The sequence below is a fragment of the Dromiciops gliroides genome, chromosome 5 (genome assembly GCF_019393635.1).
Source record: "Dromiciops gliroides isolate mDroGli1 chromosome 5, mDroGli1.pri, whole genome shotgun sequence".
Classification (NCBI taxonomy): domain Eukaryota; kingdom Metazoa; phylum Chordata; class Mammalia; order Microbiotheria; family Microbiotheriidae; genus Dromiciops; species Dromiciops gliroides.
This window is the reverse complement of record NC_057865.1, coordinates 285471196-285498685: the sequence shown is the minus strand read 5'-3', so window position 1 is coordinate 285498685 and position 27490 is coordinate 285471196. Positions and strand designations below refer to the sequence as shown.

General features: G+C 44.0%; 1 protein-coding gene across 1 annotated transcript in view; it reads left to right on the top strand.

The window, feature by feature from the left end:
• The first annotated feature begins 1951 nt into the window (after positions 1-1951).
• The window catches only part of LARGE1 (LARGE xylosyl- and glucuronyltransferase 1), a 578937-nt gene continuing 553398 nt past the window's right edge, over positions 1952-27490 (top strand). The window contains exon 1 of the mRNA XM_043967031.1: positions 1952-2069. The gene's annotated coding sequence lies outside the window, so the exon portion shown is untranslated. The remainder of the gene's footprint in view (positions 2070-27490) is intronic.

Below are 27490 nucleotides of genomic sequence, written 5' to 3'. Positions count from 1 at the left end.
TCTGAAGGGGGGGGGGAGGGGAGAGGGGCCAAAAAATAAATAATAAATAAACCAAAGCTGGAGGAGGAGGATGTGAGGGGCACTGGGTGTGGCGAGGAATGCGTGGGAATTGTTCCACTAAGAAGTGAACCAGAGAAATTATAACCGCCCCCCCACCCCATCCCTTTTCGGAAGTAGCTCTCTGAAGGATGCTGTCCACAGCCCACACCGGGTCTTCCCACTGCTGATTTTCAGCTCGTGCATATATCCGAGAGAATCAGTGATCCGAGGAGAAGGAGGAGGAGGAAGGAGGTGAAAAAACTTCCTTACCTCCTTCTCTATCGCTCCGAGCGCCTCAGCCCTTTGGCTAAGATCTAGTGCGTGCACAACAGGGCTGCTTTTAGAAGCAGCAAAGGGACATCTCTCGGGGAGCCAGAGAAGGCAGCTAGCCGCCGTGGGCTGCCCGCCGGTAGGTGGGCTTCCCCTCCGCTCGCTTTCGCGATGGAGCCATACAGAACTAGAACCTCGGTAGCTGCCGCCAGGGAGCCTGGGGGGCCCTCAGCTCCCCAGCATGCACCCCTCAGTCCGGATCCTGCCCACGGGCTCCCAATTCCGGGTGTTGCGGCCGCTAGCTTGGGAGGGAGGCCGGAGAAGTTGGGGGCGGAGCCGGAGGGGAGGGCGCAGAGGAGGGGGCCGGGCTCGCGGCCGCCCGGCTACAACGTCTCCCATTGGCCGGCCGGTCCTCTCCACGGGGTCACGGGGAACTGGAGGGCGGGGGGTTGCAGGACCCGCCCCTCGGGGCCCCGCCCCACTCCTCCTCCGGAGCCGGCCCCGGCTTGCTGGTCCCCCCAGCTGTAGAGACACGACACAGACACACAGTCACTGCAGCTGCTGAGCCCGAGCCCGGGGCACGCGGCGGCGGCGGCGGGGCCAGGCTGCTCCGGGGCCGCTCGGCGCGCACAGCCCGGGCACGGAGCCCCGCGGGGAACGGCGGCCAGCCCAGCCCAGCCCAGCCCGAGCCAGCCCAGCCCAGTCCAGTCCGGCGCGGCCAGCCCAGAAGAGGCGCCCGGGCCGGGCAGCACCGGCCGCCGCCGGCTGTGCACGGACAGTTCCCGGGAAGCCAGCCCAGGCCGGGGAAGCTCGGGTGGCCGCGGCCGAGAAGGAGGAGCTAGCGTTCGAGCGGGGGGCGGGCGGGGACGCCTCCTTTGCCTTTCTCCGGGCCCCCTCCCCGCTGTACCTCCCCCCCTCGCCCCGCTCCCGGCGCCTCCGCTTCGGTGACCTTCTCGGGGTTTCACCCCCGCCCCCGCCCCCTGCCTCCTCTTCCCAGGCCGGGCGAGGCCCTCTCCTCCTCCTCCTCCTTCTCCTCCTCCTTCTTCTCCTCTTCCTCCTCCATCTCCGGCTCCCGATCGCCCTCCTTCCCGCGGAGCAGCGAGCGGCGCAGGCCCTGGGGGAGGGGGCAAAGAGGCCGCCCCGAGCCCGCCCGCTCCCCCTGCCTGCCTGCTTGCCAGCCGTCCGGGCCGGGCCTGGCTTTCCCTCCCCTCCCTCCCTCTGCACCCCTCCTTCGGCCGGGGCCAGCGGGGCCCCGGCGGGCGCGGCCAGCCTCCCCTCCCCCGGCGGCGGCGGCGGTGGCAGCGGCGGCGGCGTGGCCAGGAGCTGCGGGCAGGCCCTAAAGGGCACCAGCCCTCCCGGCTCGGGGCTGGGGGATACCGCGGCCCCCGGCCCTGGTCCATGAGGAGCGTGCCCGGCCGTGCCCAGGAGGAGTCCCACGGGCAGTAGCCGGCCGCGGCGGCGGCTGGAGCCGCTGGAGCCGGAGCCGGAGCCAGAGCCGGGGCAGGGACCGCAGCCCCGCCGGCGGCGGCGGCGGCAGCAGCAGCAGCAGCAGCCTCAGCAGTCGCGGGGAGCAGCAGGACCCCGAGCGGCAGCAGCAGCAGCCGCTTCCCGTACGCCTCGGCTGGCACCGCCTGGCACAGCTGCCCCGCGTTCTGTCCCTCGCAGCCCCGCACCCGGACCGATATCTCCTAGGTAGCCAGAGCCAGCCGCCGGTCCCAGCCGCCTCTTCCGCCGTCTCCCGGGCGGTACCAGTGGTCAAGGTAAGAACACTGGGCACGACAGAGACCCGACTGAGGAGGATTCCTTTAACCTTCTCCGTACAAGTTTCCTAAACCTGTGGCTGTCACTCCAGATTGGGGGTCTGGGGGTGCTGGAGGGGCTGAATCACCGCCCCCTCCTCAGCTGTGAGATCCACCGGGAAGTAGTTGTGAAGAAAATCCTCTCCTCTGTCCCCCCCTTTCTCCCTTCTTTCCCCTCCTACTCCCTCCTTTTTCCTCCTCAGAGCCCCCAGATTGTTCTACGGCTGAGTGCATTGCTCCCCCCCTCCCCTGGCACACAGCGGGGAATGCCCCCTGGCATGCTGGTGGGCATTTATGCCTTTGGAAAGACTGGTTTACAAGAGTCCCCTCCTCCGACCGTGCAGGGCACACATCTGCCTGTCCTGGCATGATCCCGGTGGAGGGAGAGAACTTTTCTGTTCTCCATGTTATATAGACAACACTCGAATTGGATGGGGGTGGGGGTGGGGGTGGGGGATAGTAGGCAGAGTATGAGCGAGTTAGCACCGGAGCAGTTAGTCTGCGGATAGCAGAGGTATCACTTGGACAAGACATCTCATTACTATTAGACAAAGCTACTGATGATGAGTTGGTCGATATATAAGAGGCTCAGGCATTCACAGTGTAAATGCCAGTGATTCCGAAGGGCTCAGGGCCTCCAAAGTTTGTATATATCAGCTATTTGGTCCATTGTGTGATTGCCTGGCTCCAGCTTTTATTTCCCTCTGAAGAACGAACCTGTAATCTATCAGCATAGCCTAGTCTATTTGGAATTGATTAAACCTGTGGGCTGTGCCCAGAACCATTTGATCTTAAATGGGTCTCTTAGAGGGAACATATTGTAGCCAGGTGCAGAATCCATCCCCTGTATGCCCCTCTTAAATGGGATGGATTTTATTTTTCCCATCCCCTTTGCCCATGATGTATCTCGGCTGAGCAGGTTTCCGCTGAATTCAGAACCCGTGAATTTTGTCACTCAGTCCATTAAAAGGGTCTCCTCGGGGAGCAGCTTACATTTTCGGTGAATATCACACAAAGTTTTACAGTGGCTTATATAAGGTACCCAAGAGATTGTCCCTCTAGTGCTGGCTTCTAGGACAGATGAATGGAGGCGTTCACCTTTCCCTAGCAAAGAGGGAAGTTCCTCCATAGGCAAATAGGTTAGAAGTGTCCCCTGTTTTTTAGAGATTTTCCCCGCCTCTGACTCAGTTTTTCTCCCCCTGGCCCACCATCAGAAGTGGAATCAGGGTCATTTAAAACAGACTAAGACAAGAATAAGGTTGCACCTTTAGGAAATGTGTGTTTGCATACACTCATCAATAAATCCATACTATAAATAAATTGGCTTTTAAACTACATCTCGATTCATGCTGTTAGGGGGCTCTGCCTTGAGATTTCTTATTTCTCCTAATGGACTTTTTCCTCCCTTTTGTGAAACCATACTAACTGAAAATTTTAGAATCCAGTCCCATCACTGCCATACCAGGAAGGAAATGGGCAGCAGAAGAGAGGATGGTGTCTCTGATCAGGGAATGCACTAAGGGAGGATAAAGAAACAAGCAAAAAAAGGCAGTCTAGGCAGGTTTATAGCGTTCTAGGTTCAGAGCTAGCAGAAACCTTAGAGACCATGCAATGCTCTTCCAATCTTCTCATTTTAACAGAGGCCTAGAGAGACTGATTGATTTGTCTGTGGTTACTCAAGCCATAAATGGCATAGCAGGGATTTGAACACAGATCCTATTGATGGTGTGAAGTCTGAATGGGTAGAGGGCAGCTCACAAGTAAGTTCCTTAATCAAGTGTTCCCTTATAGAGATAAACTTCTTATGTGTGACATTCATTTCTTCTGTGTGAAAATAGGGCTGGAGCCTCCAGATATGAGCTGGGCGGTATTGTAGTCTGAAAGTGCTCAAGCAGAAGCAGAGGGCTGCTAAGACACTTTGCTTGGTCCTCTGTGTCTTAAAAATTCTTAGAGAATAGGAGGGAATGCATCCCTCTGGTGAGTGCATCCTGTAGTCATCTGCACTAGCAGTACACTAGGGGGGCTCATTTTCTTTCTTTCCTCAGTGATGGAGACACTTGGCCCAGAATGGTAAAAGCTTCTGGTCCTTCTTGGTTTTCTTAGTGGAGTCATAGTTGCTTGGGCTCAAAAGGAGGCTTTGAAGTGATGGGCTCACAGCCCAGGAAATAAGAGCACAACTCAACCTTGGGCTCGGAGACCTGCAATGGATGTTTGGTGCAAAGCAGCCACAAGAGGCTAGATTGTTGTTTAGAGAGAGAGAGAGAGAGAGAGAGAGAGAGAGAGAGAGAGAGAGAGAGAGAGAGAGAGAGAGTGTGTGTGTGTGTGTGTGTGTGTTAGATAGATACAGTGCTGTCCTTAAGTAGTCACAGTGATAGCTCACTTTTAGGAAACAGGTTTAGCCTTCTCTCTAGCTGCCCTCACAGCCAGTCTCTGAACAAGGCAGTGCCAGTACTGATCTTCCTCATTTAAAGGCTAGTAGACTGACTGGTGGATCCTCAGAGAAGTTGCTTATGGAAAGCTGAAGAGGACTTCACAGGTCACCTAGTCTCAATCCCCCCTCCCCCCTCATTGTACAAATTAGGAACTGAAGCTCTAGGACCGACTTTTAGTGACTTGTAGGGAGATGACACAGCCAGTGAGTGACAGAGATAAGACTAGAGAGCCTGATAGATCTTCGAAGGAAGTGAGTCTTTTGAATTGTGGAGGGGGTACCAGTCAAGGCCAACCTTGAAATCCTCAGAGATTTCTTTTTATCATTGGCAGGGAGGCAACTGGATCAAGCAATGGATAGAGTACTGGAGCTGGAAATTCCAAATTCTGGATCAGATACTTATAAGCTTCAAAAGCCTACACAAGGCACTTAACTGATGCCTGCCTCAGTTTCCTTACCTGTAAAATGGGGCTAATGATAGTATCTACCTTCCAGGGTTATGTGAGGATAAAATGAGGCAATTTTTGTAAATCTCTTTGCAAACTTAGAACTCAATAAAATGTTATCACACCACCACCACCATCATCCCTTGGTCAGTGCCACACCTAGAATTCCTGGGACAAGCTTCACACAACATGCAGTTCTTTAGGATAAACTCAGTTGTAGGGGACACTCTGGGACACCAGCCTCCAGAACACAGTGATTCTGAGGGTGGGCAGATAGCCCTTTAATCATTATGGCTAACTAGGTGCTAAATTAAGTTGTTCCTAGGTTTGTTAAAGGAGTTTATGGATTGTTTTTGCTTTCTAAATTTTGATACCCCAGGCCAGTGCCCCAGCTGTCCTGTCCTAGTTACATGGCTCTGCCCATGGGAACAGTTGTCCAGAGCACAAATTGAGTCAGTCCTATTTCTGAGCTCTAATTCTTACTCCACTATTGTGGGGACAATTTGTCCTCTTAGTGAAATGAAGATTTATCTGTCTGGTCTCTTAGAGGTGCTAGAGATGCTAATGAGTTAGTGTCCTAAAAGTGCTATTCTTTCCTCAGATAACAGGGTTACCGGAATAGCAAATGTTATTATTATAATGGCTGATGACAAGATATGTGTTCTTTATGGGCCACTTTCCTGTGGGATTCCAAAGGCTGGTGGGGTAAAGCACAGATGGTTTTGTTTGCCCATGAATACAGTCCATTTATGAACTCTATCATGAGCCAGCCTGAAAGGCCTTCATTAATTTGGGATTGGACTTTGGAAGACCTGAGTTAAAATTTTGTTTCAGATTTATTAGATTTGTTCACCTAGGGAATCTACTTAACTTCACTCAGCCTCAGTTTCTTCATCTGTAAAACGAGGGAAGTGAACTTGGTAAATTCTAAGATTTCATCTAACACTAAAAATAGGATCCATTGAGGGTCTTTTTGTTGTTGTTTTAGTTGCTCTGGTGGTGGTGGTAGTGGTAGTAGTAGTAGTAATGGTGGTGGTTGTGGTGATGGTTATAGTAGTCAGTAATTGGTTGAATTTCGACATTTGGAAAAAGGGGTAAGGCATTTTTTGAGTAAGGACTTGGGGATGGGTATGATGCACCATAGATTTAATAATAGATAAGATCTAACATTTCTATAAAGCACTTTCCAAATATTATCTCATTTGCTCCTCACAGAAACCCTGGGAAGTAGGTGCTGTAGTTATTCCTATTTTACAGATGAGTAAATGAGGCGGGAAGAAATTAATTGACTTGCCCAGAGTCACACAACTGGGAAGTGGCTGGGGCAGGATTTGAACTGAGGTCTTCCTGGCTCCAGGTCAACATTCCATTGTGCCACCTAGCTGCCTTTGTTGGTAAAAACGAACAAAAAAAACCATCAAAAAACCTTCCAAGGTCATCTAATCCCACTGTCTCATTTCCAGATGAGAGAATCCAGTTCTTATGAGGTCGAAGTAACTTTTTGAAAATTACACAGGAATGAGTGCTGGGTTTTGAACCAGTGTCCTTCCTATCCTCTACCTCCTCCAGTAGATTCCTTGGTATCTTGGGATTGACAGATTCCAGTTCTGGTCTCTTACTTGAATGGGAAGATGTGTACTTGGGGAATTTATAGGGAGGGGGTCACATGGCCAGCACTGATGATAAATGAGCATAAACTTTAAATCCTCCCTAGGTCATATTCTGGCTGAGTAGACTCTTGGTGCTGAAAGTGTCAGTGAAATAATACACAGAAAGAAAAATTTCAAGAGTGTTCTTTCTATAAGACGGGTATAAATAAATCGCTGCACTTGGGTAATAAGGTACTTTCTCACAGTCTGCTCATATTTTCTTCTAGATAATGGGACTATTGAAATGCAGGTAACAAGTGTGGTGAAGAGGAAAGTGCCAGATGTGCATCAGAAACACCCATATTGGCATTTGTTCTGCTGTGTGACCTTGAGCAAATGCCTTTACCTTTCTGAGCTGCAGCTTCTTCATTTACCAAGGGGAATCATGATACTTACTTTAGTTACCTCACCCTCAGCTTTATTAGACCGTAAATTACTAAATTATCATCTACAAAATGAGAATAGTAAATACTTGCACTGCTTACTTTTAAGAGGATTGTGGTGTGACTCGAGATGTCTGGAAGGTACTTTGTAAGTGTAGGGAGGTGTTATGGGAGCTGAGCCTCAAGGCACGAAGATTTCAGGATGCAGAAATGGAGAAGCATTCATAGAGTCCATCATAGAATCCATCAACTCCAATTTGGTTCATTGAAATATGACGAAACAGGGAGCCATGGAACTGAAATAAGGAAAAGCAGGGAATTAGCACTTATATAGCACCTACGATGTGCTAAGCACTTTGTAAATATTATCTCATTTGAACCTCACAACAACCCTGCAAAGTGGGTGTTATTATCATTCCCATTTTGGAGTTGAGGAAATTGAGGGAGGCAAGGGTGAAGTGACTTGCTCAGGGTTCCACATAATAAGCGTCTGAAGCTGAATTTGAACTCAGGTCTTATTTGTTCTAGGCCCAGCACTCTCCACTGTCACCTAGTTGGTGGCTTGTCCAAGGTCACACAGACCTAGGATTTGAACCCAGGTACTCTCATTCTAAATCCATTTTTTATTCCAATGTACCTCTGAGTGAATTTTTACTGTTTTATGGTTTTAAGTGTATATTTTGTGTATACACGTATACACATATTGACTTGCTCAGAGTCAATGCGTATACACGTATATGTACATATATACATTCACATACCTATATACATACATACATACATACATACACACATATAGAGATTGGTGTTGTCTAGTTTTTTCAGTCCTATTTGACTCTTCATGGCCCCATCTGGGGTTTTCTTGGCAAAAGTGCTAAAGTCCTTTGCCATTTCCTTCTCTAGTTCATTGTACAAATGTGGAAACTGAGGCAATGATAAGTGACTTTCCCAGGGTCACACAGCTGGTAAGTGTCTGAAGCCATATTTGAATTTGGGAAGAAGTGTCTTCCTAACTCCAGGTGAGGCACTCAATCCACTGTGCCACATAGCTAGACTCTATATATGTATGTGAAGACTTCCCTCGGCAGAATGGTCACATGAGAACAATTTATTCCCACAGCCATGAAGACAGCTGAAGTAGACACTTGACTTTTGTCCTGCCACTGGACTTCTATGACTCTGGAAGATAATAACTTTTTAAAACTCTGCTTCCATTATAGTCAGTTCACACACTGGTGTCATTGGTCCTCTTCAAAAATGAAGGTTCAACACCAACAACAATATGAACATTCATGTGTGTATGCATTCATACATATATGTATATAAATATACATGTATATATTTTCATCTGTCTGGTGTATATATATACATATATATATTTGTACATGTACTTTATGTAGATACACATATACCCTATACATGTACCTATATACACATCAATATATATGTATGTGCATATATGTGTGTATCCATATATAGGTGTGTACCCATATATACACACAGAGAGAATGAAAGAGCCCTTTAACTCAGTTCTCTCCTTAAATGTGTTCTCCATATAACTGCCAAAGTTATTTTTCCAAAATTGCAGGCATGACTATTTCACACACATCTCACTTCCCAATAAGCTCCAGTTTTCCCCCATTGACTCTTTGCTAAATATAAGCTAAAGCAAGCCTTGAACCGAGGTCTTCCCGGCCACAACTTGAGGCTCTCTATAAAGTGATTTTGCCAGTCTGCCTCTACTATTATTTTGTGTTTGAAATTCGTGAAGCCTAATGCTCTGGCTTCCATACCTAATAGGTGTCTTGATTTGGGATTTTGCAGCAGTCTTCCTAACACCAAGTCTGGTGCACCAGTTCCTATACCATGGCACAGGAGGTGAGTCTGGGAGGTTGCTGGTAAGATCCAGGATAGTCCAGTGTTGCCCAAAACATAGCTTTATTTCATCCCTCCACAAAGTCTTCTTCCCCCCACCCCCACCCTACTTCTGTACTTAAAGGAAAAAAAATATATTAGCAATGCAAATAGAGAAAAGGTCCCTTATCAGCCATAACTCTGCCCTCTTGTGTACATGAATTACATCTGGGTCTTTCATTATATGATTATGCAACAGTGGGAGAACTGACGATGCTGTTTGAGAAATGATACAGTAGAAAGACTTGCAGACGGCTCTCTACAGAACCAATCACATTCTGTACGATTTGTATCTCTGTGGAGTTACGGATGTTTCCGGCATAGTCATATGAGTTCCTTTGGTTCAGTTGATTGGGTTTTAGCTTAAACTTTCTGTAGGTGGTTGTTTTCAGGGTGAAAGGGAAAATTTAAGAAGAGGGCATTGGGGGAGGGGCTGGGTAGTAGGAAGATGAAGCACAGACAGATTTAGTAAGGGGAGGGGGGAAACACTTGGGCTGAGGATCAGTAAGAATAGTTATTACAGCTCATAATCTTCTTGGCCTCAGAGGACAGAATGGGGAATAACAGATAGAGGATACAAGGAGACAAAATTTGACTTAATCTAAGGAATAACTCCATAATAATTAGAACTAGCCTAATGTGGAATGGATTCCCACTGGGGATTGTGGGGTCCACATTGCTGGAATTCTTTGAGTAGATGCTGCATGGGATATGATGGTGCATATTTCTATTCAGGTACAGGCTGTGCTGGATGGCCCCTGACATCCTTTGGGGCTCTGGGCTTCTGATTTATAAAGCAATTCTTCAAAGTCACAAAGTGCTTTATTCCCAACAAAGGAGTGAAGTGTATTTGGAGTGAATGGGGCAAGACCAAATAGGTTAGTTTAATTGAAGTCAATGATTCAACAGCTAGTTATTAAGCACCTACTAATGACGAGACTTCCTTCTCACTCCTGGTGGGAGCTGGAAATAGAGGTGAACCTCAGCACAGAACTGAGGAGCCTGTGAATTTTCACCTTTCTTTATTACTGACCTTGGGGGCCATGTTTGTAGGCACAAAGATTCAGAGGGAGCAGAGATCTTAGAGGTCATCTAGTGTGATCCTGTGCCTTCTGGTAGTGAAGTCACTCTATATTTTATCCCTTGGAAGGAAAGAAGAAGGAAGGAAGGAAAGAAGGAAGGAAGCAAGCATTTATTAAGCACCTACCATGTATTGTGCAAAGCATATTAAAAATAATTCACTTGATCTTCTCAACAACCTTGGTAGGTAGGTGCTATATTATTCTCACCAGGAAACTGAGGTAGGCAGAGGTAAAGAGACTTGCTCAGGCTCATACAGCTAGTAAGTGTCTGAGGCTGGATTTTAGCTCATATCTTCCTGATTCCAGACAGAATGCTCTATCCAAAGTGCCACCTAATTGTCTTGGAACTGAAAAGGACCTTACAGAAAAGCTAGTCTGGGGTTTCACCTTTTTGGGTGTGTCATGGACCCTTTTTGAGTTGGATGAAGTCCATGGGTCCCTCTTCAAATGTTTTTAATGGAGAAATACTATACATAGTATAACAAAAGATGGCAATTAATATCAAAGTAAATTTGTTGATTTTCTTTTTGGAAAAAAAAAAGAGTTCATAGATCCCAGGCTGACAACCCCTGAGAAGACTCAGTGAAAGCATCTTTGGCACAGTTCTGGTACATCAGGGATGCTGTCTATTTGCACAAGCTTTTGATTTTTTTCCCTGAGGACTTTACATTTTCAGGAATTTTCATTCTACATAGACTGGGGTGTTGCAAGCATTAGCTCTGGTAGGATCTATTAAAATGTTCTTAAATATTTATGACTATAAATGGGTATTTATGAAATATCCGTGTCGTGTCTGTCAACTTGTTGGCAGAAGTTTTGTCACTGATGATGCTCCGATTTTAGTGCAGTTTGGGGTATTATTTTATTCTTTTTGTTTCACTTAATGGTATTTTATTTTTTCCCCAGTTATATATAAAGATAGTTTTCAACATTCATTTTGGTAAGATTATGAGTTCCAAATTTTTCTCCCTTCTCTCCCTGCTCCCCAACACAACAAGCAACCTGTTTAGGTTATACATGTACAATCATGTTTTTATTTTTTATTTTTGCAGGGCAATAGGGGTTAAGTGACTTGCCCAGGGTCACACAGCTAGTGTCAAGTGTCTGAGGTCAGATTTGAACTCAGGTCCTCATGAATCCAGGGCTGGTGCTTTATCCACTGCGCCACCTAGCTGGCCCTCCATGTACGATCATGTTAAACATATTTTGTGGTGGTATTTTATTAACACATACTTTTCCCACAATTGAATGGGGGGGGGGAGGTCTCATCTACTTCAGTGAAAGATATATGCTATTCTCCAAGAGAATATACTTTGAAAGCATAACAGTATGAAGGAAAAAAAAAAGAATGTGAAATGTTTGATGTGGTGGTGATAAGTTCTGTGGAAATGTGGAATCCATTAGGACTATTCCGATTTATAAGGCCATCGACTTTCAAGCAGCGGGCAATTGCTTGTTAACTTGGAATTTATTGGGAATCCCTGTGGCAGTGTGCTGGTTATGGGTAGCACTAAGATCCCTTGCCTAGAGCACTCTTCAGCCCTATACTGAGTGGTTTTCCTTTAATACTGTGATAAAGTTGCTAATCGTTCCAGGATCAAACAGTTGGCTGTTGCTATTGTCTGCCTCCCAAACCCAAGCGGGTGTCTGGGATCATTATATGTACAACTCCCTCCATTTCCGAGATAGAAGGCACAGCAGAATGCATAGGGCTTTGGGAAGGAATCCCCTCTCCAGGGTGGTACAGGGGGAAAGGATGCTGACTTTGGTGTCAGAAGACCTGAGTTCAGATCTCAACCATTCGTTACTCGTGTGACTTCTGTAAAATTACTTTACCTTTCTGGTGTTTTCTCATCTGCAAAATGAAGGGGCTGGATAAGATGATGAAGATGATGTTGATGCTGCTGCTGCTGCTGCTGGTAGCAGTGATGATGAAGAAGAAGAAGATGAAGATGAGGATGGCAACGATGGCCATTTATAGCTCACCTATATTAGGGTTTACAGAGTTTTTGATATCCATTATCTCATTTGAACCTGACAGTAACCCTGCAAATTATCTACTATTGTAGATGCATAAAAGTGATGCAGTGAATAGAGACTGAGCCTAGAGTCAGGAAAACTTGAGTTAAAAGGTGGCCTCATGGGGCAGTTAGGTGGCACAGTGGATAGAGCACTCGTCCTGGAGCCAGGAGGATCTGAATCCAAATACAGCCTCAGATACTTGACACTTAGTAGCTATGTGACTTTGGGAAAGTCACTTAATTCTGGCCTGCCTCAGTTTTCTCATTTGTAAAATGGAGGTAATAATAGCATTTGCTTCCCGGGATTGTTGTCCAAGCCATATTAATTATATTTATAAAGCGCAGTACCTAACACTGTAATAGGTGCTGAATAATGGAGTCTCAAGAATGTTAAGTGACTTGCCCAGGGCTCGTGCTCTCTCTCTCTCTCTCTCTCTCTCGCTCTCGCTCTCGCTCTCTCGCTCTCTCTCGCTCTCTCTCGCTCTCTCTCGCTCTCTCTCGCTCTCTCTCGCTCTCTCTCGCTCTCTCTCGCTCTCTCTCGCTCTCTCTCTCGCTCTCTCTCGCGCTCTCTCTCGCGCTCTCTCTCGCTCTCTCTCTCGCTCTCTCGCTCTCTCGCTCTCTCGCTCTCTCGCTCTCTCTCTCCATATATATATATAGTGCCTATGTGGTGTTTGAGATAGGATTCAGATTCAGGGCTTCTGGACTTCTAAGTTAGGGATTTTATTCACTATAACACACAGTCCTATCCCCTCACCCCAATGTGGTGCAAAGGAAAGAATGCTAAGTTTGTCATCCAATGGGGGGTTCACATCATGACTTTGGACTGAGGTCATTTCTACCTCTGAACCTATGATCTTTTGGTAAGTGACCATCTCTTAACTAGAAGAAATCCAATAATGAGGCCACTATAAACAGTAGAATGCTTTGAAACCACACCCAAAACTGTCCATATGGGAATCAATCAAAGAATGGAAGGCAAAGACAGGGTATAATGGGGGGGAAAGTTGATGCAGAGCCAGAGGACCTGAATTCAGATACTAATTCTCCCATCAATTAGTTGCGTGACCTTGGTCAAATCCATATCTTTACTGGGCCTTGATTTCCTCATCTTTAAAAAGTGAGTAAGTTGAGGGGGCAGCTAGGTGGCGTAGTGGATAAAGCACCGGCCCTGGATTCAGGAGGATGACCTCAGTTCAAATCTGACCTCAGACACTTGATACTTACTAGCTGTGTGACCCTGGGCAAGTCACTTAACCCCCATTGCCCCGCGAAAACAAAAAAACAAACAAACAAAAAAGTGAGTAAGTTGAATTAGATTGATATCCCTTTTATTTTTGAATCTCTGTTCCTAGTTACTAATAATCTTAGGCTGGGGTTACGATTAGAAACCAGTTAGGTAGTCTAAAAGGACAATCTCCTTTTGTTTCTCTTGTCACATTCATATTTTGCTTTGTGGACCCCAAAATAGTTAGAATCTGGTTTACTAGGAATATATTTTCTGTCTTTGAAGTACTGAATTCATTGGTGATGAAAGGTCTGCCAGTAGATAAGTGCTTATGTCTTAGCAATATGGAATTCTCAAAAGAAGAAATTCAAACAGTCAGTCAACAAGTATATGAAATTATGCTCCAAAGAATTAACAGTAAGAAAGATTCAAATTAAAATTAGTTTTACCTGGAAAATACCTTGCAATAGTTTTGAAGTGGCAATGGATGACATACCTGGCACATAGTAGACACTTAACACGTGATTATTGTTTGATTGGAGTTGCATTGGGGAAAAATAATCTCCTAAAGTTGATTAATTGAGGATGAGGTAGCCCCTACTTAGTTATTTTGAACGTTGAACTTGCCCTGTTGGTTGACACAGTTCATTTTGTGCTGGTCGGATAGCCTTACTTGAAGCAATGCTAGTCATTCAGTTGAGTGAATACCTTGAGGCAGAACAATCCAAAGAGGGGTGAAGCAGGCCCACACTGGGACTGGATTCTCCGTTGCCCCAAATAAATATTTAAATGTTAGAAGTACTTTAACAATGGAACGCATGTGATAAGCATTGAGTCTATGGCTAATCCATTTAGTTCTCTTACCCAATAAGCTATTCATGAAATATTAAAGTACTCAGGGGACTGACTCCAGCACAATGGAAAGATTCTCTGTGGAGGACTAATGGAATAATGGGAATAAGAATCCTTCAGAATGAGAAGGTGCAGATGAGGTTATAACCTCTGCTAGTTGCTGGTGCTGGGTACAATGCCATCTGTAATTGCTTAGGAAGAATTATGGGCATAGTTAAGTCCTGATAGGAGAGGTAGCATGGTACGCTTCCCAACAAATGCTCATCCATCCACCCTTTGCTGGAAGATCTCTATTAAAGGGGAGCCCATTCTTTTCTGAGGCAGCCTATCCTGCTTTGGGTTATTCTTATTGACAGGAATGGCTTCCCTATGTCCATAAATCTCTGTGATTTCTGCACAGAAGACCTTAGAGACTATTTAATCCAAGAACCTCTCCATCACATCATAGCTTCAACATACTGTTGTGATGGATGAGAAGGAAACTAAGACTCAAACAGGTGAGGTGACTTGGCCAAGGTCACACAGCTACTTAGTGGTACAGCCAGGATTAGAATATAGGACTTGTGAATTTTATTTTCCTAGGGATTCATGGACTTTTTTTAATTTTAATTTTAATTTTATTTTTTGCTGGGCAATGAGGGTAAAGTGACTTGCCCAAGGTCACACAGCCAGTAAGTGTCAAGTGTCTGAGGTCAGATTTGAACTCGGGTACTCCTGAATCCAGGGCCAGTGCTTTATCCACTGTGCTACCCAGCTGCCCCTCATGGACCTTTCTGAACTGTGGAAGTCATCTTCCTGACACAATGGGTCTGATTTTACTGTAAGCTAAACACCACCCAGGTTTATTTCCATTTATTTTACATCAAATAAGCTTTGAGAAGGAGAGAGAGAGAGAGAAAGAGTAAGAATTATATAATGAAGAAAGAGAGGAAGGAGAAGATAGAAAGAATGGAAAGAAGAGAAAGAAAGTGAAATAAAGAGAAAAAGAGAATGGAAGGAAGGAATAGAAAAAGGGAGGTATAGAAAGAGTCAGAAAAAAGGAAAAAAAAGATGAGAGATAGGAAGAGAAGAAAGGAAGGAAGAAAAAGTTTCAGTGCTCAAAGAGGTTTCATTACATTGGGGAATAAAATATGTAAAATTTGTTTATTCACGTGGCAGTTCAAAGAGCAAGAAAACACTAGCAACTAAGAAAGCTAGGAAAGGCTTCCCAAAAGATGTCACACTTGAGTCAAGCCTTAAAGCTAGGCATTCTAAAAAGTTCTGGTGAGGAGGGAGTTTATTCCATGCGCAGGGGACTGAATGTAAAAAGGTTTGGAGGTGGGAGATGGAATAGTGAGTTCTGAGAACATCAAGGCCAATGTGACTGGAGTGCACAGTACATGAAAAAGAGGTGGGGTGGGGGTGGGGGTGGGTGGAGGGGAGGTAGTATTTCTGTTCTGTAGGAAGTTTAACATTTTTCTCCATCTAACTGGGAATCATTTCCCACTTTCTGTCATTCCCTTTACAATCCAGCTACCACAACTTGCTGAAGCCCAATTTCATTTGTGCATCAGAATCTTTAATAGACTGAAGCTTTCATCTAGGAGTCTGAGCCTCAGCTGTTACTGTGGTGGTGGGGGCGGGGAGCAAGGGGAGGGTTGGGAAGAACAGTAAAAGAGCATGGTTGGTACTGGAAAGTGCCTATAGGAGCTTTGGTGGTTGCTTTAGAAGCTTGTGCTGTGGGATGGGGAGGGAACATAGCTTTCTCAAGCTAGAAGGAGCCTTAGAGACCAGCTGCTCCATCCCTTTGATTTATCAGTAATGAAAGAGAGGCTCAGAGAGATTAAGTGCTTTGCCGAAGGTCACACAGCTCGCCAGAAAAGGGATTCAAACCTAGATCTTCCTGACTCCAACTTCAGGACTCTCCACATTACTGTGCTGCCTCTCCAGCACAGAAGATATATATATTTTTTGGTAGCAGGACATACTTTTCAAAATGAAGATGAGTGGCAGCTAGGTGGCACAGTGGATAGAGCAACAGCCCTGGATTCAGGAGGACCTGAGTTCAAATCCAGCCTCAGACACTTAACACTTACTAGCTGTGTGACCCTGGGCAAGTCACTTAACCCCAATTGCCTCACGAAAAACAAACAAACAAACAAAAAAAACAAAACGAAATGAAGATGAGTAGTGATTTAGCACACCAGAATGTGTCCATGCATTTATATTATATTATATTATATTATATTATATTATATTATATTATATTATATTATATTATATTATATTATATTATATTATATTATATTATATTATATTATATTATATTATATTATATTATATTATATTATAAAAATATAATTATATGGCTTTATTGCTGCCTCTTTTCATTACAACCGCTCCCCCCCAAAAAAAAACCCCACACAAACCTTCAACTTCTCTTGTAGGAAAAAAAAACAGTAAAAATAACCAACCCAGGGGCAGCTAGGTGGCACAATGGCTAGAGAGGGAGCTGGTCCTGGAGTCAGGAAGACCAGAGTTCAAATGTGGTCTTAGGCAGTTCCTTCATTCTTTTTTTTACCCCATTTGGGGTTTTCTTGGCAAAGAAAATACTGGAGGGGGTTGCCATTTCCTTCTCCAGCTCATTTTACAGATGAGGAAACTGAGGCAAACAGCGCCTAAGGCATAAAGCTGGCCCATCTATTGTGGGTAGTTGCCCCTTCTCCATCCAGCCTTTTCCTTCTGCAGAGTGCTTGGGGCTAAGTGCACACGTGTTCCCCTCACCATGAGGGTTTCCTCATGCATAATGAATAGAGGAGCCTTCCAGATAGCAAGGGACTGACCCTTTATTCCCCAGTGCTTTCTGTCCCTTTCTTTTGAATGTACAATAAGGTAGGTACCCAGGTCAGAGTGTTTGTCTTAGAGTCAGGAAGACCTGGTTTCAAATCCTGCTTCAGACTCTTACTTATGTGTAATTTAAGATTCTAAATGTGGATTCTAATCTGTTCCCCCAGTTTGGGGGAAACTGACTAAAATCACTGATAAAACGAGTTTAGGTTTTTAAGGGTTTATTGGAAAATAGAAAGAAAAAGATTGAGAACAGAATTCCAACAGCCTGGCATTCCTATCTTTCCTCAAATTTCCTGTGAAGTCCTCTGCCGCCACCACCACCATCAAGTCAGGAACCCAAAAGAGTGAGAGCTCTCTGTGCAGGCCCTCTTTCCTCCTTCCTGTCTCCTCCCAGAAAATAGGAGGCTCCTCAAGTTGATTGGCTGGTAGCCTTGATAGACAGCACCCATGAGCAAACATCATTTCCTGACGCCAAGGAAAAGCCACATGGCCTTGCCCTCTGACGCATTTTCCTCATGGTGAGCTTTCCCACAGCAAGTCTCCAGTAGGTGACATCATTCCAATCATTACACTTATCTGCAACCCTAGTCAAGTCAATTTATCTTCCTCAGACTCAGTTTCCTTATCTGTAAAATGGGGACAACAATTGAACCTATCTCAGAGGCTTGTTTTGAAGTTCAAGGAACCTTCCTCAGTCTCAGTTTCCTCATCTTTGGAATGGGAATAATAATTGTACCTATCTTCCAGTGTTGTTGAGAAGAGCAAATGAGAGAGAATATATAAAACACTTTATAAACTTCAAAGTGCTATGTGGAGCTGTGGTATTATTGTTATTGATATTTTATGGCCTCTTAGTACAATGTGATTTTCTTTGACAACTGAAATATCTATAGCAGATTTTTCCTCCTCCTCCTCTCCTCCCTCTCTCTTTCCCTCTCTCCCTCCCTCCCCTTCTCTTTAGATGATTTTATTTGAACTGAAACTCACTCAGAGATGTACTTTTATTTACAAATCATCCTCTATCTTTTGATGTGCCAATCTCTGAAAGCCTGTAAATGTTCTCAGTGGGATGATTTGTTATGAGTGTCTTCTTACCCCCCTTTTTTTTCTTTTGATGCCCTCTCCCTTTACATGTCTGTTCTGCCCACTCGAAAAAAATGACAAATGGTCCCTTTGGGGATCAATAAATCACCTTGGTTATCTCTTCTTCACCTTTGCAGAGTGGCCTCAGAAAATGTGTCAAGGATCCTGAAGACAAAGACAAAACCTTGCCCACTCGGGACGCAGCTTTCCACTGGGCCCATGCTTCCTGGCATTGGCATCTCAGCTAGAGATAGATAAAGAAACTCCATTTTCTGTTAGGTCTTCTCTTACCCGTCTCCCTTTACAAGTTTTTGGTGTTTGCACATTTAGAATTTAGGGAACCTATTGCATTTCAAAAAGATATCTCCTATTGGTGCAATTATAAACCATCATTTCCTCCTAGACTCTTATGCACCGAAACTGAATGCTCTTAAGAAGTGAAAGAAAATGAAAGTGATGAAGGAAGAGAATAGAGATGAGAAAAATTCAGTTCAATGAGCATTAATCAAATGCCTCTTGTGGGCAGAGCACTGTACTTGTTAGGCGTAGGACAGGGACTGGGATGGCATTGGTACAAGAAATTCCTAGGTGAGGAAATTCTCTCTACCAATTCAGGGTAGTGCTTCCTCTGCAACTTGTCTTAAAGAGAATTTAACTTCACTAAGGTCACACAGCCAGCATGTGTCAGAAGTGGGATGTGACTATAGTGTAGTCGGGTGGGGGGAGATTTTATGGCACATATGGCTGTGATATGCAGCAAGGGAGGGGCAGTGGAGAAAGTGTTGGGCCTGGAATCAGGAAGAGTTACTGGAAGGGAAGGGGAGAGAAAGGGAGAGAAAGAAGGGAGAGTGGCAGCTAGGTGGAACAGTGCATAAAGCACCAGCCCTGGATTCAGGAGGACCTGAATTCAAATGTGGCCTCAGGCACTTGACCCTTACTAGCTGTGTGACCCTGGACAAGTCACTTAACCCTCATTGCCCCCCCCCTCCAAAAAGTGGAGAACCTCATCAAGTGGTTGGCCACCAGGTGAAAAAGAAGGGGGAGGGAGGGGGAGAGAGAGAGAGGAAGGGAGGGCAGAGGGAGGGAGAGAAAGAGAGAGAAAGAAGAGGGAAACAGAGAGAGACAGAGACAGGCAGATAGAGATGGGCTGAGGGCAAGAGAGAGCCAGAGAGAGATTGAAGAAGGAAAGCAACAACATAGTGTTAGTTGATTAAAGTACTGGGTTTGGAGTCACAAAGTTGTTCAGTCATTTCAGATGTGTCTGACTCTTTGTAATCCTATTTGGGGTTTTCTTGGCAAAGATACTGGAATGGTTTGCCATTTCCCTCTCCAGCTCATTTAGAGATGAGGAAATTGAGGCAAACAGGGTTATTTGACTTGCCCAGATCTACACAGCTGGTAAGTATCAGAGGTCATATTTGAACTCAGGTCTTCTTGACTCCAGGCCTGCCATTTTATCGCTCTATCTGCTGTACCACCTGATGCCCTCAGCTCTAATTCTATCTCTGACAATCACTAGCTTTGTGTCATTCTATCCTACATTTGGCCTTGGGGTCTTGATTTGTAAAATGAAAAGGTGGCACTAGATGACTTCTGAAATCCCTTCCAGCATTAAACCTATTCTTTCTTTCTTTCTTTCTTTCTTTCTTTCTTTCTTTCTTTCTTTCTTTCTTTCTTTCTTTCTTTCTTTCTTTCTTTCTTTCTTTCTTTCTTGCTTTCTTGCTTTCTTGCTTTCTTTCTTTCTTTCTTGCTTTCTTGCTTTCTTGCTTTCTTGCTTTCTTGCTTTCTTGCTTTCTTGCTTTCTTGCTTTCTTGCTTTCTTTCATCTTTCTGTCTTTCTATCTATCTTTTGCGGGGCAATGAGGGTCAAGTGACTTGCCCAGGGTCACACAGCTAGTAAGTGTCAAGTGTCTGAGGATGGATTTGAACTCAGTTCCTCCTGAATCCAGGGCCTGTGCTTTATGCACTGCACCACTAAGCTGCCTCATAGCCTTTTTTAAAGACCAATGGGGGCCTGGTTTGGATGTTGACCAGTCTGGTTTTGAGACTTTGAGCAGGTCACTTAACCTCAGTGCCTTAAGCAACTCTCTCAGACTAGAAGGGGAAGAAAAGATGCTGATCTGAATTAATAAAGGGAGGTCCTTTATTGAAAGTTTGCTATTTCAGTGAGGCATCTGGTCCCATACTAACCAACCAACAAGACAAGTGACAGCAAACAATCACATTTACTTAGTGGCTGTGCAACCTGAGTACTTAATTTAACCTCTCCGGCCAAGGCAACTTCATTAAGCTTAAGTTTCTGAGCAGGTTCCCACTTGTGGTTTAAAAGGGACTTTTTTTTTACTGGTTAAACTTATAGTTTAATTTAACAAACATCTAGCAATGTCCAAAGCCTGAACATGGAGGATGAGTGAATGGGAATAAAGGGGAGAATGAATAAGACTGTTCCTATCTTCTGGGCTAATTGGAAATGATTCAACGTGAGAGAAGAGCTATCACTTAAAATACAGTAAGAAGGGCATGTAGTACTATGTTCACAGAAATCAGTCATCCAACCACCATTTATATAGCTCCTATTGAGGGCCAGTTCCTGCCCTCAAGGAGTTCACAATCTAATGGTGAGAAAAAATGCAAACAATATGTACATCTAAGATGCTGTATGAGAAGATGGAAGGTAACCTAGCAATGAAGGAAACTGGGAAATCCTTCCTATAGACTGTGGGATCTGAGCTATGTCTGCCCAGAAGCCAGGAGGCAGTCAAAGTGGAGTCATCTTCTGACTAAATGATCAGACAAGGCTTCTAAGAGGTGGTTTTATTTAGTGGGAAGAGTCTACATTCAGAAGAAGACTCGCTTTAAATCCTGCCTCTAGTCCTTACCATCTGTGGCTGTGAATGAATCACTGTACCTGGCTTGATTGAATGGAGGTTGGTGGCTAGCATCCAGTTATATATCCCTTCAGTATCTTTTCCCTGGGCTAATCATCATCTTTTATTCATTAAACCGTTGCTCATAGGATATAGTTTTAGGGTGCCCGTCCTGGTCACTAACTAGCCACAACCATCCTAAGGTAGCCTAACCAATATAGAATGCACAGAGTTTGTCTTCTTCCTAATTTTGGTGTCTCTGTTTCTATTAATGCTTCCCCAGGTGACATTCATATTTTTGATGGGCATATCATGCTGTTGACTCATATTAAGCTGCTCATCCTTTAAGGCTTCTAAATTTTATTTCCACATATATTGCTGCTATTAAGGCAAATCTTCCTCAGCTCCTACCTGTGCAGCAAGCATATAATCTCTGATTAACTTCCTCTTTCCCAAGTAATTAGCCAGGGTTGCATAGGCTTGGTTTCATGCTGTTGGATTATTGTGTTTTGGGGGCGATATCGTTGTCAAGTTGGCAATGCCCTTAGGTAGGACGATGCTGATAAATACAGGATATTACAAAAGTCTTACTTCAGTTTTAAAACTATTAAAGCTTAAAACTGTCTTAGGAGGGGGCAGCTAGGTGGTGCAGTGGATAGAGCACCATCCCTAGATTCAGGAGGACCTGAGTTCAAATCTGGCCTCAGACACTTAACAATTACTAGCTGCGTGACCCTGGGCAAGTCACTTAACCCCAATTTCCTCACCAAAAAAAACCAAAACAAACAAACAAAAAACTGCATTAGGACTTTTGGGACACTGTATAGAGTGCTCCCTTCTCCTTCACTACTCATCATTTCCAATCCAATCTAGTAAACATTTATTAAGCACCTATGATATGCCAAATATTGTGCTAAGTGCCAGGGATATCATTCTTAAAAAGAAAGTACTGCCTCCAAAGAGATTACAATTTAAAGGGGGGGAGACAATACACAAAAGGAGGCAGGAAAGTGGGGGGGTGGTTAGGAGGAAGGGACAGGACGCCAAGGGATATTTGCTCATGGGGGCATCTTGTTCTGTGGAATTGAAACCAGACAAAGCAGCAGATTCAAAGTAAAGCAATTAAGAGTCCAGTTTCTGTCCTCCATAAAGGAAGGCTTTGGGAGGAGCTTGGCATGCCACCTTCCAGCCCTCCAGTCAGAGGGGAGAAGAGGCTGTCAGGTATAGAAGAAGAAAAGGAAAAGGAGGAGGAAAAGAGGAAGAGGAAGGGGGAGAGGCAGGGAAAGAGAAAGGAGAAAAAAAAAGGAGAGAGGGAGGAAGAGGAGAAGAAAGAGGAGAGGGAGACAGCAACCCCAAGTAAGAATATTAGAATAAGAAGACCAAATTTTTATGGGGATACCCATTGTCTAAAGCTTGCTTGTCAATGACTTCTTCGTGTATATAGTGAGGCTTTAGACACAATAGGCTAATTGGTCATTTTCAGTTGGAAACATGTTCAAAATATAGGAAGACAGCAGCATAATTTAGCTTTGAAGCCTTGAAGTGAGGAAGTCCTGGGTCCTCTGACATACATTTGCTATTTCACCCTGGCCAGGTTACTTATCCTTTCAGCATCCCAGACAGCTCTATGAGAACATGCCCTATGGAGGAGTTGTCCATTGGCTTTAGTGGAGAGAGCTCTTGGATGTCAAGTTCCCCATACTGCTAAAATCACAGATTCACAAAGAGCAGGACTAAATAGAAATGCAGTCATGTTGTTCTTGAGTTGTGTATTTGATGAAAAGAAGAACCCTAGCTGAGCCTACATCTGACCTTGTGGGTTTGTTAGCCCTGTTGTACAAAGATATGCCTTCATCACCCCCTGACTCTAGACATGTTCACCTTCTCCTATTGACTTGCCCCGCTCTGCTCAGAGCTGCTTACCTTGTGCTAAGGTTCGGAAGTAAATGCTGCTAACTCCAATCCCACTTGAATATTTCATGGGGATTGTGGGAAGAGAGAAGGTTTTATTGGTATCTTTTTATGAGCTGCATCTTGACATTCCAAAGAAGTTCACTGGGTGCAGAAGCTGAAACTGTTTTTAGAAAGTGTTTCTTTTATTCTCCTCCTAAATAGCTAGGCATGGCTCAAAAAGAACCCCAAAGGAAAACCTAACCACTCAAAGCTGAAATTTGGTGATGTTTTTAGGCCTTGTTTACCTTTGACATTAAAGGCACTGGTTTGATATAATGCTCCATTCTTCCCTTCCCTACTGCTTGCATGTGGTTCTGTCCAAATTTTGTACACGTTGGGAATGCCTATTAGATGTTCTAGAATTAGATATTTATCAAGTTTCATTTCTTCCATTAATTGTGCCATAGGTTAGACAACATCTTCATTATTTAATGAGACAGAGAGTGTAGTTTAGGGGAAAAGGTATTGGGTTTGGAGTCGCTGAGCCTGGTTCAAATCTCACTTCTGTTACTTAGTCACTATGGGGTGTTGATGAATCACTTAATTTCTGTGGGCCTCAGTTTCCTCCCCTATAAAATAAAGAAGTCAGACTAGATGACCTTTAATGCCACTGTTGGTTCATGAGCCCACTTGTGTGACCTTGGGCAAGTCATTTTTCCTTTCTGCATCTCAGTTTCCTCATTTGTAAAATGAGGGTGATGAATTGGATCACCTTTAAGGTTCTTTGTAATTACAAATCTAGAATTGTAGGTACCTAGGTCTCTTCTTCTCTCTTGGCCTGTTTCCTCATCTATAAATCCACAGGTTTGGACTGTCATGCCATGATCCTATGGACAGATGTGTTAAATTAATATCTTTTTTTTTTTAAATTTTAGTGAGGCAATTGGGGTTAAGTGACTTGCCCAGGGTCACACAGCTAGTAAGTGTTAAGTGTCTGGGGCCGGATTTGAACTCACCTACTCCTGATTCCAGGGCCGGTGCTCTATCCACTGCACCACCTAGCTGCCCCTAAATTAATATCTTAATAACGTTCCCACAAATGGTCAAAGTCAGAGCTAAGGCTGCATACTTGCTCAGGGTCACACATCTAGTCAATCTCTAAGACAAGATTTGAACTTGGTCTTCCTGAGTACAGGACTGGAACTCTATTCACTGTGCTTCCTATATAGCACTAATTACATATATATATATATATTATTTACTAGTTTCTGTGTTGCTGTATTGAGTACATGAAAGGAAGCAGCATAAATAAAGCAGGCCAGGTAGGTCTACTGGACCTCCAGTGGGTGAGGATATTTTGAACAAGAGGGTTTGAATTGAGAGGGAGGAAGGTACATAGAACACTGAGTTCTATGGAGTTAGGAAGACTTGAATTCAAATGTAGCCTCTGCAGCCTCACTCTATCCCTTATCTTCAATCTTTCCCTGTCTACTGGCTCCTCTTGGCTACCTACAAACATGCCCATGTATCCTCCATCCTCAAAAAAACCCAAACCTTCACTTGATCCTTCCATCCCAGGTAACTATTATCCTGTATCTCTTCTGCCCTTTGTGGCCATACTCCTTGAAAAGGCCATGTACATGAAGACGTCAAAGCTATCTATAGTCATATGAAAAACAGTGCTCTAAATCACTATTGGTTAGAGAAATGCAGATTAAGACAACTGTGAGGTAATACTTCACACCTATTAGATGGGCTAATATGACAGAAAGGAAAATGACAAATGTTGGAATGGATGTGAGAAAATTGGGACACTAATGCACTGTTGGTGAAATTGTGAATTGAGCCAACCATTTGGGGAATAATTTAGAGCTATGCCCAAAGGGCTATAAAACTGTGCATACCCTTTGACCCAGCAATACCACTACTAGATCTATGTCTCAAAGAGATTTTAAAAATGGAAAAAGAACCTATATGCACAAAAATATTTATAGCTGCTCTTTTTCTGGTAGTGAAGAATTGGAAATTGGAGAGATGTCCATCAACTGGGGAATGGCTAAACAAGCTTTGGTATATCATTGTGATGGAATACTATGGTGTTATAAGGAATGATGAAAAGGATGCTTTCAGGAAAACCTGGAAAGACTTACATGAACTGATGCAAAATCACATGAGCAGTACCAGGAGAACATTGTGCACACTAACAATAGTATTATATGATGGACAACTGTGAATGATTTAAGTGTTTTCAGCAATACAAAGGTCTAAGATAATTCCAAGGGACTTATGATGAAAAATGCTATCCACCTCCAGAGAGAAACTGAATGTCTGAATGAAGATCAAAGCATGCTGGTGTTTTACTGTTTGTTCGTTCATTGCTTCATTCCTTTCCTTCCTTCCGTTCATGTCATCTTTCACAACATGACTAATATGGAAATATATTTTGCCTGACTGCACATGTATAATGAATATCAAGTTGCTTGATGTCTTAGAGAAAAGAGAGGGGTGGGAGGGAAGAATATAATTTGAAACTCAAAGTTTTAAATAATGATGATTCAAATAAAAATTTAAATAAATAATGTTAAAATTGTTTTTACATGTAATTAGAAAAATAAAATATCAAACTTCTTGAGGAAAAAAGAAGGCCCTTTATAGTAGGTACCTCCACTTTTTCTCCTTTCACTCTCTTCCTATCTTCTTACCATCCAATTTCTGACTTCATCATTCACCTGAAACCACTCTCTCCAAAGTTACCAGTGATCTCTTAGTTTCCAAATGCATTGACCTTTTTTGTTCCTCACTCTTCCTGGCCTTTTTGCAGCTTTGCTCACTGTTGACCATCCTCTACTCCTTGAGAATCTTTTCCGTCTACTTATCAAACTGTTCCTTCTTCATCTCCTTTGTTCAATCAGCATCTGCATCATAACTACTAATTGTAGTTATCTTCCGGGGCTCCATCCTGGACCTTTTTCTACTCCCTCTATACTACTTCTCTTGATTATCTCAGGTCTAGTGGATCTAATTATTATCTCTACACTGATGATTCTCAAATCTACCTATCATGCCTAGTTTCTCTGTTGACCTCCAGTCTCTCATCCCCACTTGCCATTGAGACACCTTGAACCGGATGTCCAGTAGACAACTTGAACTCAACATGCCTAAAGAAGAACTCATTATCTTTTCCCCTAAACCCTCTTCCCCTATCTTAACTTCCTCATTACTGTTGAGGGCACCACCATTCATTCTCCCAGTCCTTCAGCCTTGCAACGTAAGTAGCATTTCTCTGTTCCTTACTGTCTCTTATCCCCCTTATCCAGCCTCTTGTCAAGTCCTGTTGATTTTATCTTTGCAACATCTCTCCTGTATGCCACCTTCTCTCCTCTGATGGTGCCACCGCTCTGGTTCAGGTCCTTATTGGCTCCAGCTTGCACTATTACAAGAGGCTTCTGGTAGGTCTGCCTGTCTCAGGTCTCTCACCCCTCCAATCCACCCTCATTTTAGCTGATAAGGTGATTTTCCTAAAACAGTTCTGAACCACCAAGTTTGTTGGGTGGGTACCAGGGGGTGAGGAGGAAGATATTCCTGGTACCCACCTAACAAACTTGGTGGTTCTCTGTTGCCTCCAGGATAAGTACAAAATTCTTGCCTCGGTGTCTGAAGCCCTTCAGAACATAGCTTTCCTCTCTACGCCTTTCTAGTTTTCATATAACTTCCTTGCTATTCTAAGAACGAGTCATTCCATCTGTAATCTCCAGGTAATTTCTCTGGCTGTCCTCTATACCTGGAACACTGTTCTTCCTTATCTCCCCTGGCTTTCTTCAAGTTCCTGTTGGAATTCCATCTTCTACAGGAAGCCTTTCCCAACATCTTTTGATTCTGGTACCTTCCTTCTTTTAATTATTTCCTATTTTCCCTGGTTATAGCTTGTTCATACGTTTGCTTGCATATTGTTTCTTCCGTTGGCTCGGGAGCACCTTGAGAGCACGGACTGTCTTTTGCCCCTTTTGTAACTCCAGAGCTTAACATAGTGCCTGCCACATAGTAGGTGCATAATATATGGTTATCAACTGATTGATTATTCCACAGATGACCTTGGGTCAATTACTAAATCTCCGTGGACCTCAGTTTCCTCACATATAAAAATTGGGGTTTGGATTCAGTGGCCTTTAGGGTTCCTTCCCTTTCTTAACTTACCATATTATAAGGCAAAGATTGAAACTCTCAAAAGTAAATCACACTTGATATTTATAGAATCTTCACTCACCCCTACCCCCCCCCCTCCACCCCAGTTTCCTTATTTTCTGGAAGTTTATGGTATTAAATGCATAAAGCTTGACAGCCTCCATCACAAATCCATCCCTTGGAGACTGCTAAGCTCCCTTTGATGAACCATAAAACTCAGCTGCATGTTTAACTTGGGAGATTTTTTTCTGCTTCCTCTGAATTCCATCCTTTTATAGAACATCCTGAAAGTTGGATACAATTTGGTAGGTTTTTATGTATGTGGCTCTCTGACGGGTGATGAAGTTTGGAGATAAATTCAGTTATGCATCCACCTTGTACTGTTCCACGTTCATTGAAAAACATTTCCTTTCATGGTGAGATTAAAAGTTGTAATTGAAACACATAAGCTGGCAAATGCTATCCATGTTTCTTAAGTCCTCCAAAGGAGTTGACAGCCATCTTGCAGAAGATGTAGACAATTTAT